This window comes from Heterodontus francisci, chromosome 11 (assembly GCF_036365525.1).
Source record: "Heterodontus francisci isolate sHetFra1 chromosome 11, sHetFra1.hap1, whole genome shotgun sequence".
Lineage (NCBI taxonomy): Eukaryota > Metazoa > Chordata > Chondrichthyes > Heterodontiformes > Heterodontidae > Heterodontus > Heterodontus francisci.
In genome coordinates this window covers 33,584,839-33,600,194 of record NC_090381.1, presented here as the reverse complement: position 1 = coordinate 33,600,194, position 15,356 = coordinate 33,584,839, and the positions used below count along the sequence as shown (strand labels likewise).

General features: G+C 43.1%; 1 protein-coding gene across 3 annotated transcripts in view; it reads right to left on the bottom strand.

The window, feature by feature from the left end:
• Positions 1 to 15,356, bottom strand: part of LOC137374835 (nuclear body protein SP140-like protein) — a 101,523-nt gene that overhangs the window by 49,465 nt on the left and 36,702 nt on the right. The window lies entirely within an intron of this gene.

Here is a 15,356-nt window from a genome sequence, read left to right as displayed (position 1 = left end):
ATTCCAAACATTTGTGAATGCATTATATCTAATCTGTCCATACAATCTCCTCTTTCTGGATGTCCCATGCTTCTCATTATCTTTCTTAGGATCATGGTAAATAGTTTCACAGGGTCCAAATTGCTGGTACTCCTGAGGATTTTAATTAGCTCAATAAGATCCACTCCCAGTCATCTCTAATGTGAATGATAATCAGTTCTACAGTCTCTCGGTATACAATATTTAAGGAGATCGGGGGTAACATCACTCCAGGCAAGTAACAGAAAGATGAAGAGGTTTCTCTGAAATGCCACTCTCAGTTGTTTAATCCATTTAAAATAAATGGGTTTATTTTCTTTGCTAAACGGTGGGCAAGAATCACAGACAACACACTAATCTATTCATTATTGATAATACACAAAACCAGCCCACACTGAACAATCTAGAGCAACAATCTCTACACTCAGTTTAGTCCATCAAACATAAATTAATCATTGATTATGTGCCGGATGACTTTGATGTATTTTTCATCTCCCATAAGGTATGCTCAGGTCAGGTACAGCTCAGGTTAGACACAGAGTTACATTTCCTCTAAACTATCCTATCAAACATTCCCTGGGCAAATACAGTATGGGTTAGATACAAAGTAAAGCTTCCTCTACACTGTCCCATCAAACATTCCCAGGTCAGTTACAGCATGGGTCAGGAACAGATAAAACTCCCTCTACACTAGTTCTAACCAGTCTGAAGCCAAGCTCCACCTCCTACAGTCCAAAGTGGGCCAGAGTGATCAGATACATATCCCTCCACCATGGCCTCACATTCCCTCAGAGCAATGACTCTGAATTCTGGGAATCTGAAGTACACACAAGTGAATTCTGATAGCTAAATAATCTGACTGGCAGGACATGGCAATGTCACTGGGAAGAAAACTCCTGACTATTTAAATCATTCATTCACAAGTTAAACCGAAACATCTGTTCACTGTACTTTTCCTTCTTTCTGACTGTCCATTTGCGAAAAACCTCGTTGCTCACAGAATAAAGGAAACACAGGTGACATGATCTCTGTGTGAAACTTGACAACGAACTTCGGTTATAAAATCAGAATCATAAAAATTTCAATACCAATGGAACCCATTCAAACCCATCGCAGCTGTACCTGTGCTAGCTTCACATTGGAGCAAAGAACTCGAATTCCATTTGCCCTCTCTGCCCTCATACTCATCATGATTTGATTCTTCAAGTCTTCATCTAATCCCTTACTAAGCACATGGCTGATTTGGCCTTAGTAGCCATTGTGAAAATGTGTTCCATCATCTAATAATGTGGAAACATTGCCTCCTACTTTCCAGTTAACATTTCAGTTATGAAATAAAAATAGAAAATTTTGGAAATGCACAGCAGATCAGCCATCATCCAAAAGTTGAAAATTACTACAGATGGAATTCATAGATGATTGTGTAGGGGAGCACAATAGGGGACTGCCACTAGTACAGTGATACAGTCCACTGTTATAAAGAGAGGACAAGGAAGGATGGTCACTGGTACAGATATGCTGACCACTGTCATAAGGGTAGAGTTGAACAGCTGGAAATAATCAATTTTGTAAAAAGATGAAAAGTGTTGCATGATAGTCAAAGATTCTCAGACAGTGAAAGACATTAGAAAGAAAAAAAGGTGATTAACCAAGCTGTGAGATGGAAAGAAATGTGATGGAATGTGGAAGGGATGAACTGGAAGGGAAGTGGGGATTGTTAAGGTCTGAAGCTGTTACAGTGTTCATCCCAGACAGCAGCATTCAGAGCTGGAAAAGGTGTTAAGGAAAGGATTATCACTGTGAGCAATGAGGTTTTTCACAAATGGACAGTCAGAAAGAAGGAAAAGTACAGTACAGACAGTGAGCAGGGTGACAGAAACAAAAGAAAACAACATAACTGTAAGGCTGGAAAGGGTGGGTAAAAGGTGACAGTTTGAGGATAGATGCTGCGTTGACTGTTAAGTAATTGGGTATAATAAGATTTGAGAGGAAGAGATTTCCTTCATTGGAATCTTGGTCAATAAGAATGAATAAGAAGAGGATTGTCCCAGTAAGAAAGAACTTGTATTTATTAAAACGCTAGTTAGGCCTCAGCTATTGTGTACAGTTCTGGTCGCCAGACTATAGGAAGGATGTGATTGTACTGTAGAGGGTGCAGAGGAGATTCACCAGGATGTTGCCTGGACTGGAACATTTCAGCTATGAAGAGAGACTGGATAGGCTAGGGTTGTTTTCCTTAGAGCAGGGAAGGCTGAGGGGGGCACCTGATTGAGGTACACAAACTTATGAGGGGCATAGATAAGGTAGATAGGAAGAAACTTGTTCCCTTAACGGAGGTGTCAATAACCAGGGGGCATAGATTTAAGATAAGGGGCAGGAGGTTCAGAGGGATTTGAGGAAAAAATTTTCACCCAGCAGGTGGTTGGAATCTGGAACGCACTGCCTGAAGGATTGGTAGAGGCAAGAACTCTCACCACATTTAAGAAGTATTTAGATGAGCACTTGAAACACCATAGCATACAAGGCTACGGGCCAAGTGCTGCAAAATGGGATTAGAATAGATAGGTGCTTGATGGCTGGCACAGACATGATGGGCCAAAGGGCCTGTTTCTGTTCTGTATATCTCTATGACTCTATGTGCTGTCTGATTTCAGAAACATCCAACATGGAATGAATTACATTGTGCAGTTAGAATTCTACACCTGCAATTTCTGCAGCAGTTTTCCAGTGGAAGATCAATAGCTTAAAACACCGTTGGCGCTGTTCCTCTGGGGGTTGCAACAATGTTCTTGCTGAAGTTAAGGCCGGAAATTGAGAGAATTCCATGGAAATTCAGGGCAGTTATGTGAGAAAATGTACAAAAAAGATTCCAGAATCAACAATATCATGAACAACTATTTATTTTTTATGTACATTAAGTGAGAAATGTTGACCAGGACATCAAAAGAACTAAAATAAAAGCAAGATATTGCGGATGCTGGAAATCTGAAATAAAAACAGAAAGTGCTGGAAATAGTCAGCAGGTTCAGCAGCATCTGTGGAGAGAGAAACAAGAGTTAACTTTTCAGGTCTGTGACCTTTCATCAGAATCTCTCATCAATGCTGAAGAAGAGTCTGAAGAAGGGAGTTTGGTATGTCAGTGAATTTTAAGGGTTAATCTCTCAAGACTGGTTTTTGTTTTGTTTACGTCTAGCAATTAATTGAAATTGCTGTTTCAGTTAAGAGGTAAGTTATGTTTCTTGCAGTTTTAAACAGTCTAACACTGAGAATAGCTGTAGCTTGTTAATTAGGTAGCTAGCTTAAACTGGTTTCTGAGTTGTAGCAGAGCTCGAGCAGAGCTAAGACAGCATTGTTTTCAGAGTATAAATTCAGGGGACTCTCAGTGCTGCTGGAGGGCACAGAGTGTTAAGGGAGTTTGGTAATTGAGGGAGTTCAGTAAAGAGGAGAACATAAATTAAGAAGAAAACAAATTTGAGTGCACAGAGAGTAAAGTGGAGGTTTGGTGCATGAGGGAGGGACTCCTTTCTTTCTTTCTTCTACCTTTTTTCAGCTTCCAGTAGCTGCCTCTCTCTTCAATACAGGGGAAGAAGTTGATTGGTGAGTTACTGATGTTATTTTACTTCTCATTGTAATACAATGTTTTTTAAGTTATGGTATGGCAGGTTAGCTTGGCCAAGTGGAATGTACATCCTGGGGTATGTGGGAAGTCATAGACACACCATGTGTCCTAGATAAACACATCTGCAGGAAGTGTCACAGGTTGCAGAAGCTTGAGCTGCAGGTTTCAGAACTCGTGCAGCGGCTGGAGTCACTGTTGTGCATCCTTGAGACACAGGACTACATGGATAGCATGGTTAGGGAGGTGGTCACACCGCAGGTTAAGAGCATGCAGGCAGAGAGGGAATGGGTGACCGCCAGGCAGTCTAAGAGAACCAGGCAGGTAGTGCAGGAGTCCCCTGAGTCTATCTTGCTTGCTAATCGGTTTTTCACTTTGGATACTGGTGAGAGCGATGGTTCCTCGGGTGAGTGTAGCAAGAGCAAAGTCCATTGCACCACGGGTGGCTCAGCTGCACAGGAGGGGAGGAAGAAGAGTGGAAGAGCAATAGTAATAGGGGATTCGATAGTCAGGGGATCAGACAGACGTTTCTGCGGCAGTAAACATGACTCCAGGATGGTGTGTTGCCTCCCTGGTGCCAGGGTCAAAGATGTCACACAGCAACTGCAGGACATCCTTCTGGGGGAGGGTGAACAGCCAGAGGCTGTGGACCACATTGGTACCAATGACATAGGTGGGAAGAGGGATGAGGTCCTGAAAGCAGGTTTTAGGGAGTTAGGAAGGAAATTAAAAAGCAGGACCTCCAAAGCAGTAATCTCAGATTTACTCCCAATGCCACGTGCTAGTGAGCATAGGAAAAGGAGAATTGATCGATTGAATACGTGGCTGAAGAATTGGTGTAGAAGGGAGGGCGTCAGATTTCTGAGGCATTGGGACCTGTTCTGGGGCAGGTGGGACCTGTACAAGATGGAGGGGTTACATGTTAACAGGACCGGAACTAATATCCTTGCAGGGAGATTTGCTAGTGTTGTTGGGGAGGGTTTAAACTAGCTTGTCAGGGGGATGGGAACCTGAGGGGCAGCTCAAATTGGAAGGAAGTAAAGCTGGTAACAGGAGGTAGAAAAGTAGCAAGCTACGTGGAGGACAAGTTTCTGGAGTATGTTAGGGATGGTTTTCTAGAGCAGTATGTTGAGGAACCGACTAGAGAACAGGATATTTTAGATCTAATATTATACAATGAGAAAAGGCTAATTAATAATCTTGCTGTAAAAGAACCTTTAAGGATGAGTGACCATAATATGTTAGAATTTTACATTATATTTGAAAGTGAGATAGTTCAATCTGAAGCTAGGGTGTTAAATTTGAACAAAGGAAATTATGAAGGTATGAGGGGTAGAATGTCTGAGGTGGATTGGGAAAATACATTAAAAGGTATGACAGTACACAGGCAATGGATAGTCATAGAGAGATACAGCACTGAAACAAGCCCTTAGGCCCACTGAGTCTGTGCTGACCAACAACCACCCATTTATACTAATCCTACATTAATCCCATATTCCCTACCACATCCCTACCATTCTCCTACCACCTACCTAGAGTAGGGGCAATTTACAATGGCCAATTTACCAATCAGCCAACAAGTCTTTGGCTGTGGGAAGAAAAAGGAGCACCTAGCGGAAACCCACGCAGTCACAGGGAGAACTTGCAAACTCCACACAGGCAGTACCCAGAACCAAACCCGTGTCGCTGGAGCTGTGAGGCTGCGGTGCTAACCACTGCGCCACCGTGCCACCCAAAGAAACATTACATAGTTTACAGCAACAATACATTCCTTCAAGGCACAAAAAACCCAAAGTAAAGGCAGTTAGTCGTGGATAACAAAGGAAGTGAAGGATTGTATAAAATTTTAAAAGGCCTACAAAGTTGCCAGAAATAGTAGTAAACCTGAGGATTGGGAGGATTTTAGAATACAGCAAAGGAGAACCAAGAAACTGATAAAGAAAGGGAGAATAGAATATGAATGTAAGCCAGCAAAAAATATAAAAACGGACTGTAAAAGCTTCTACAGGTACGTAAAAAGGAAATGTTTGACGAAGACAAATGTAGATCCATTACAGGTAGTCAGGAGAATTTATAATGGGGAATAGAGAAATGGCAGAGAAGCTAAATGATTACTTTATGTCTGTCTTCACTGAGGAAGATACAAGAAATCTTCCAGAATTAGAGATCCAAGGGATTAGGGAGAATGAGGAATTGAAGGAAATTAGTATTCGAATGAAGATTGTATTGGAGAAATTAATGGGGCTGAAGGTTGATAAGTCCCCAGGACCTGATATTCTAGGTCCAAGAGTGTTGAAAGAGGTAGCTATGGAGATAGTGGATGCATTGGTGATCATCTTCCAAAATTCTATAGATTCTGGAATGGTTCCTGCAGATTGGAAGGTAGCAAATGTCACCCCACTATTTAAGAAGAGCGGGAGAGAGAGAACAGGGTATTACAGACCTGTTAGCCTTACATCAGTCATTAGGAAAATGCTAGAATCTATTCTAAAGGATGTGATAAATGGATACTTGGATAATAATGATCTGATTGGGCATAGTCAACATGGATTTATGAATGGGAAATCATGTTTGATGAACCTGTTGGAGTTTTTTGAGGATGTTACTAACAGAATGGATAAAAGGGAGTCGGTGGATGTGGTATACTTGGATTTTCAGAAGGCTTTTGATACAGTCCCCCACAGGAGGTTGGTTCGCAAAATTAAAGCACATGGGATAGGAGGTAATATACTGCCATGGATTAAGGACTGGTTAACAGGCAGAAAGCAGAGAGTAGGAATAAGCTGGTCATTCTCGCATTGGCAGGCTGTGATGAGTGGGGTACTGCAAGGATCAGTGCTTGGGCCCCAGCTGTTCACAATGTATATCAATGATTTAGATGTGGGGACCAAATGTAATAATTCCAAGTTCGCAGATGACACAAAACCAGGTGAGTATGTGTGTTGTGAGGAAGATGCAAAGCGGCTTCAAGGGGATTTGGACAGACTTAGTGAGTGGGCAAGAACGTGGCAGATGGAATATAATGTGTAAAAATGTGAGGTAATCCACTTTGGTAGGAGGAATAGATGTGCAGAGTATTTCTTAAATGGTAAGAGATTAGAAAGTGTAGATGTACAAAGGGACCTGGGTGTCCTTGTCAATAAGTCACTGAAAGCTAACATGCAGGTGCAGCAAGCAATTAGAAAGGCTAATAGTATGTTCGCCTTTATTGCAAGAGGATTTGAGTACAGGAGTAGTGAAGTCTTGCTTCAATTGTATAGAACCTTGGTTAGACCGCACTTGGAGTACTGTGTGCAGTTTTGGTCCCCTTAACGCAGGACGGATATTATTGCCATAAAGGTTCACCAGACTTGTTCCAGGGATGGTGGGACTGTCCTATGAAGAAACATTGGGGAAACTGGGCCTGTATTCTCTAGAGGTTCAAAGAATAAGAGGTGATCTCATTGAAACTTACAAAATATTTCAAGGGATAGACAGGGTCGATGCAGCTAAGATGTTCCCCTGGTTGGGGAGTCTAGAACCATGGGAGAGAATTTCAAAATAAGGGGGAAGCCACTTAGGACCGAGATGAGGAGAAATTTATTTTCTCAGAAGGTTGTGAATCTTTGGAATTCTCTACCCCAGAGGGCTGTGGAAGCTCAGTCATTGAGTATGTTTAAAGCAGAGATTGACACATTTCTAAATACAAATGACATAAGGGGATATGGGGATATTGTGAGGAAAAGGCATTGAAGTGGATGGTCAGCCATGATCATATTGAATGGTGGGGCTGAATGGCCTACTCCTGCTCCTATGCTCCTAAATTCCTGTGTTCTGATGAAAGGTCACAGACCTGAAACGTTAACTCTGCTTCTCTCTCCACAGATGCTACCAGACTGGCTGAGTATTTTCAGCACTTTCTGTTTTTATTATCACCAAGAGAACTACATATTCTTCCAAGAATAGTACAATGGGATCTTTAACAGCCTACCTGAACAAGCAAATGGTACCCCCCATTTCCTTCTCCATTGGAAGGTCTGCACCCTGCACCTCTGACAATGCAATGCTTTCTACTCAATCATTGAAGTGTCAGATTAGATTGTGTACCCATGCCCTGAAGTGGGGCTGAATGCATAGCCTGCTGACAGATGTGAGAGTGCTACTGTCTGGGCTGACCTTGTGTACAATGAACACAAGAACATAATAAATAGTAGGAATAATAATAGAAATAACAGGAGTAGGCCATTCGGCCCCTCGTGCATGCTCCACCATTCAATAAGATCATGGCTGATTCGATTGTGGTCTCAACTCCACTTTCTTGCCTGCCCCCCATAACCCTCGACTTCCTTGTAGATCAAAAATCTGTCTAACTCAGCCTTGAATATATACAATGATTAATGGCCCTCTGAGGGAAGAAGTTCCTCCTGTTTTCCATCTTAAATGGGACACCCCTTATTCTGAAACTGTGCCCCCTAGTTCTTAATTCCCTCACAAGGGGAAACATCCTCTCAGCATCTACTCTGTCACACCCCCTCAGAATCTTACGTTTCAATAAGATCACCTCTCATTCTTCGAAACTCCAATGAGTATAGGCCTAATCTGCTCAATTTTTCCTCATAAGACAACTTCTTCAGCCCAGGAATCAACCTAGTGAAACTTCTCTAAACTGCCTCCAATGCAAGTCTATCCCTCCTTAAGTAAGGAGACTAAAATTGTACACAGTACTCTAGGTGCGGTCTCACAAACACCCTGTATAGTTGTAGCAAGACTTCCCTACTTCTATACACCATCTCCCTTACAATAAAGGCCACCATTCTATTTGCCTTCCTAATTACTTGCTGTACCTTTTTTTTTTGATTAGATTAGAGATACAGCACTGAAACAGGCCCTTCGGCCCACCGAGTCTGTGCCGACCATCAACCACCCATTTATACTAATCCTACACTAATCCCATATTCCTACCAAACATCCCCATCTGTCCCTATATTTCCCTACCACCTACCTATACTAGTGACAATTTATAATGGCCAATTTACCTACCAACCTGCAAGTCTTTTGGCTTGTGGGAGGAAACCGGAGCACCCGGAGAAAACCCACGCAGACACAGGGAGAACTTGCAAACTCCACACAGGCAGTGCCCAGAATCGAACCCGGGTCCCTGGAGCTGTGAGGCTGCAGTGCTAACCACTGCGCCACTGTGCATGCTAACTTTTTGTGATTCATGTGCGTGGACAACCAGATCCCTCTGTCCCGCAGCATTCTGTAGTATCGCTCCATTTAAATAATATTTTGCTTTTCTATTCTTCTTACCAAAGTGAATAACCTCTCATTTTCCCACATTATACTTCACCTGCCAAATTTTTGTCCACTCACCTAACCTGTCTATATCCCTTTGCAGACACTCTGTGTCCTCCTTATAACTTGCTTTCCCACCTATCTTTATATCGTCAGCAAATTTGGCTACAATACCCTTCATTCAAGCCACTAATATAGATTGGCCCATTAGGCTTCTACACATTGACAGTGAATGGGAAGGGATTCATCGATTGGAATTGTATGTAAGGGTGAATGAGAAGGAATTAGTCCACTGGGAATCTCCATAATAGGAGTGAATGGCAAAGGTTTTTGCTCCATGAGATTCTACACATTTTCTTCGTGTTTGTTTACTTCCGTGTAAAAAGGATGGCTCTAAATGTGCACATGCTTGTACTTTTGGTGCGAGCACAGCAGAAGACCCTAGAAATTGTCTGGAACCTGGATACACCACATTCTAGCCTTCACGGGGAGCTTCTGCAGGGCCTTGTCTAGGTTAGAAACCCCAACTGCCCCAAACAGGACTCCTTTGTCAGAGGGATCCCAAACTAGGGATTACCACCTCCATGACTCTAGTGTTCAATGGTTTGATTGAACTGGGTTTGATTGTATTAGTTTTTCACTGATCAGTGTTCACTGTGCTTGATTGCTTAAGCCTATGGGTGGGGCTTAAGAGTTTATGAAACTGAAACTAAAGAGACAGACTGGAAGGTTCTAGTAAACAGAGAGATTGTTCTGAAAGACATTGTTCTAAAATCTTGTAAGTGTGAGATATTTTAAGGTACTGTAAATAAACTAGTTGTTGATTTAGAACGAGTGCCATATCTGCATTGCACTGAGGTAAATCAGATATATAAAATATCCAGCAAACTGACGAATACATAATAATGACCACATGTCCTAAGCTGGTGCAGCCATTGAGATAAATCATACTGCTCTCCAGAATGTTGTAAGTGGGCTCCAGCGAGGAAGTGGTCTAGACCTTCAAGGAACTAAATTTTAAGTTAGTAACCTCGTAAAGGGGTTGATACATAATTTCCAGGGTGGGGGTGGGGTGGAAAAGAGAGAGGGAATCTGTGTAGCTCACAGATGGACAGCAACAGGTGTATGATCTTGTCTGGTTAATGCTAGAAGGTCCAGCCAAATTCAAGGCTTGGAATTTTGCCCTCATTAATAGGAGAGCAATCCATTCCAAGAAACCTAACAAAAATGATAGTTACGAATAAATCCAAGAAGGAATTCAAGAAAAACTTCTTTACCCAGAAACTGGTGAGAATGTGGAACTCAATACCACGTGGAGTGATTGAGGTGGATAACAGAGATGCTTTGAAGGAGAAACTAAATAAGTACATGAGGGAGAAAGGAACAGGATATGTTGATAATGTGGGAGGAGACTTGTGTGGAACATAAACACTGGCATAGACCTGTTGGGCCGTAACGATAGAGCCACCTACAAATAGCTCGGAATGCACTGTCCATCCGACTGCTCACCGCCTCTGGTCCAGTACACCTACTCAGCATCTATGCTCCAACACTCTGCTCCCCACCTGAAGTTAAACACCAGTTCTACGAGGGACTCCAGAATATCTGCTGCACAGGGAAGGAGTAAAAAGTGTGGGAATGCAATAGTTATAGGGGATTCAATTGTAAGGGGAATAGATAGGTGTTTCTGTGGCCGCAAAAGAGACTCCAGGATGGTATGTTGCCTCCCTGGTGCTCGGGTCAAGGATGTCTCAGTGCGGTTACAGGACGTTCTGAAGGGGGAAGGTGAACAGCCAGTGGTCATGGTACACATTGGGACAAATGACACAGGTAAAAAAAAGGTTAAGGTCCTAAAAGCAGAATATAGGGAGCTAGGAAGTAAGTTGAAAAGTAGGACCTCAAAGGTACTGATCTCAGGATTACTACCAGTGCCACGTGCTAGTCAGAGTAGAAATAGCAGGATATATCAGATGAATATGGGGCTGAAGAGATGGTGTGAGGGGGAGGGTTTAATATTCCTGGGGCATTGGGACCAGTTCTGGAAGAGGTGGAACCAGTACAAACTGGACAGGTTACACCTGGGCAGGACCAGGACTGATGTCGGGAGGGGGAGTATTTGCTGGAGTGGTTGGGGAGGGTTTAAACTAAAATGGCAAGGGGATGGGAACCTTTGCAAGAAGTCAGAGGAGGGGGATCAAAGACAAGAACAAAAGACAGTAAGGGGAATAAGAAAAGTGATAGGCAGAGAAATCAAGGCCCAGAATCAAACAGGGCCACAGTGAAAAATAGTGGGAAGAGGACAAGTAATGTTAAAAAGGCAAGCCTTGAGGCTTTGTGCCTTAACATGTGGAGCATTCGCAAAAAAGTGGATGAATTAATCATGCAAATAGATGTAAACGAGTATGATATAGTCAGGATTAAGGAGACATGGCTGCAAGGTGACCAGGGATGGGAAATGAACATCCAGGGATATTCAGTATTTAGGAAGGACAGATAAAAAGCAAAAGGTGGTGGAGTTGCATTGCTGGTTGAAGAGGAAATTAACACAATAGTGAGGAAAGATATTAGCTCTGCCGATGTAGAATCTGTATGGGTAGAGCTGAGAAACACTAAGGGGCAAAAAACATTAGTGGGGGTTGTATATAGACCCCCAAACTGTAGTGGTGATGTTGGGAATGGCATTAAACAGGAAATTAGAGATGCATGCGATAAAGGAACATCTGTAATTATGGGTGACATTAATCTGCAAATAGATTGGGCAAATCAAATTAGTCACAATACTGCAGAGGAGGAATTCTTGGAGTGCATACGGGATGGTTTTCTGGACCAATACATTGAGGAACCAACCAGAGAACAGGCCATCCTAGACTGGGTATTGTGTAATGAGAGAGGAATAATTGACAATCTTTTGGTGAGAGATCCCTTGGGAACAAGCGACTATAATATGATAGAATTCTTCATCAAGATGGAGAGTGACGTAGTTGATTCTGAGACAAAGGCCCTGAATCTTAGTAAAGGAAACTACGAAGGTATGAGGCGCGAGTTGGCTATGATGGATTGGGAAATATTACTTAAAGGGATGACGGTGGATAGGCAATGGCAAACATTTAAAGAGTGCGTGGATGAACTGCAACAATTGTTTATCCCTGTCCGGCGCAAAAGTAAAACGGGAAATGTAGCCAAACCATGGCTTACAAGGGAAATTAGAGATAGCATTAGATCCAAGGAAGAGGCATATAAATTTGCCAGGAAAAATTACCGACCTGAGGATTGGAAGCAGTTTAGAATTCAGCAAAGGAGGACCAAGGGATTGATTAAGAAGGGGAAAATAGAGTACGAGAGCAAGCTTGTGGGGAACATAAAAACTGACTAAAAGTTTCAATAGGTATGTGAAGAGAAAAAGATTGGTGAAGACAAATATAGGTCCCTTACAGTCAGAAACAGGAGAATTTATTATGGGGAATAAAGAAATGGCTGACCAACTAAATGCATACTTTGGTTCTGTCTTCACAAAGGAGGACACAAATGTCATACCAGAAATGTTAGGGAACACAGGACTTAGTGAGAGAGAGGAACTGAAAGAAATCAGTATGAGTAGAGAAATGGTGTTGGGGAAATTGATGGAATTGAAGGCTGATAAATCCCTAGGGCCTGATGATATGCATCCCAGAGTACTTAAGGAAGTGGCCCTAGAAATAGTGGATGCATTGGTGGTCATCTTCCAAGATTCTATAGACTCTGGAACAGTTCCTACAAATTGGAGGGTAGCTCATTTAACCCCACTATTTAAAAAGGGAGGTAGAGAGAAAGCAAGGAATTATAGACCAGTCATCCTGACGTCGGTAGTGAGGAAAATTCTAGAGTCCATTATCAAAGATTTTATAGCAGAGCACTTAGAGAACAGTGGTAGAATCGGGCAGAGTCAGCAAGGATTTACAAAAGGGAAATCATGCTTGACAAATCTACTAGAATTCTTCTAGGATGTAACTAGTAGAGTTGATAAGGGGGAGCCAGTGGATGTGGTTTATTTGGACTTTCAGAAGGCTTTCGACAAAGTCCCACATAAGAGATTAGCGTGTAAAATTAAAGTGCATGAGATTGGGGGTAGTGTATTGCGATGGATAGAAAATTGGGTTGGCGGACAGGAAACAAAGAGTAGGGATAAGTGGGTCTTTTTCAGAATGGCAGGCAGTGACTAGTGGGGTACCGCAGGGATCAGTGCTAGGACCCCAGCTATTCACAATATACATTAATGATTTAGATGAGGGAACAAAATGTAATATCTCCAAATTTGCAGATGACACAAAACTGGGTGGGAGGGTGAGTTGGATGCAGAGAGGCTTCAGGGTGATTTGGACAAGTTGAGTGAGTGGGCTAATGCATGGCAAATGCAGTATATTTATTATTTAGAGATACAGCACTGAAATAGGCCCTTCGGCCCACCGAGTCTGTGCCGACCAAGAACCACCCATTTATACTAACCCTACAGTAATCCCATATTCCCTACCACCTACCTACACTAGGGGCAACTTACAATGGCCAATTTACCTATCACCTGCAAGTCTTTAGCAGTCAGAGGAAACCAGAGCACCCAGCGAAAACCCACGCGGTTACAGGGAGAACTTGCAAATTCCGCACAGGCAGTACCCAGAATTGAACCCAGGTCCCTGGAGCTGTGAAATTGCGGTGCTAACCACTGCACCACTGTGGATAAATGTGAGGTTATCCACTTTGGTAGCAAAAACAGGAAGGCAGATTATTATCTGAATGGCTATAAACTGAGACAGGGGAATATGCAGCGAGACCTGGGTGTTCTCGTACACCATTCGCTGAAGGTAAGCATGCAGCTGCAACAGGTGGTAAAAAAGGCAAATGGTATGTTGGCCTTTATAGCGAGAGGATTCGAGTACAGAAGCAGGGGTGTCTTGCTGCAATTATACAGGGCCTTGGTTAGGCCACACCAGGAATATTTTGTGCAGTTTTGGTCTCCTTATCTGAGGAAGGATGTTCTTTCTATACAGGGAGTGCAGCGAAGGTTTACCAGACTGATTCCTGGGATGGGGGGACTGACGTATGAGGAGAGATTGAGTCGGTTAGGATTATATTCGCTGGAGTTCAGAAGAGTGAGGGGGGATCGCATAGAAACCCATAAAATTCTAACAGGACTTGACAGGGTAGATACAGGAAGGATGTTCCCAATGTTGGGGGAGTCCAGAACCAGGGGTCATAGTCTAAGGATATGGGGTAAACCTTAAGATAAGGAGAAATTTCTTCACCCAGAGAATGGTGAGCCTATGGAATTCACTACCACAGAAAACAGTTGAGTCCAAAACATTATATGTTTTCAAAAAGGAGTTAGATATAGCTCTTGGGTCTAAAGGGATCAAAGGGTATGGGGCGAAAGCTGGAGCAGGCTACTGAGTTGGATGATCAGCCATGATCATAATGAATGGCGGAGCAGGCTCGAAGGGCCAAATGGCCTACTCCTGCTCCTATTTTCTATGTTTCTATGTTTCAATACCATTAGTAGCATTCCTAATACTGAACATTTGTTCCTGCAGGGGGATTTTAATGCCAGGGTTGGGGCCGACCGTGACTCATGGCCCTCCTGCCTTGGGCGCTATGGCATTGGAAGGATGAATGAGAATGGACAGCAGGTTTCATGGAGACACCCAAGATCACGCCGTTGGCACCAGCTGGACCTCATCGTCACAAGGTGAGCCTCCATAAACAGTGTTCAAATCACACGCAGCTTCCACAGTGTGGACAGTGACACCAACTACTCCCTGGTGTGCAGCAAAAGTTCAACTCAAACCAAAGAAGTTACATCACTCCAAGCAGAATGGCCACCCGCACATCAACACTAACAGATTTTCTTACCCACAACTGTCACAAAAGTTTCTCAATTCACTTGAAAAAGCCTTTCAAAACACTCCGGCAGGGGATACAGAGACAAAGTGGGCCCACATCAGAGACGCCAGCTATGACTCAGCAATGACCCCTTTGGCAAATGTGAGAAGCAGAACGCAGACTGGTTTCAATCTCACTTTGAAGAGATGGAACCTGTCCTTGCTGCAAAGTGCACTGCACTGCTCAACTACACGAAAGCCCCCAGTGATTTAACGTCCTTAGCACTTAAAGTTGCCAGAAGCACCATGCAAAGAATAGCCAGGCGCTGTGCAAATGACTACTGGCAACACCTATGCAGTCGTAGTCAGCTGGCCTCCAACACCCGAAACATCAGAGGAATGTATGACAGTATTAAGAGAGCTTTTGGGCCAACCATCAAGAAGATTGCCCCCCTCAAATCTAAATCAGGGTACACAATCACTGACCAACGCAAGCAAATGGACCACTGGGTGGAACACTACCTAGAGCCGTACTCCAGGGAAAATGATGTCACTGATACTGCCCTCAATGCAGCCCAGTCTCTGCCAGTCATGGACGA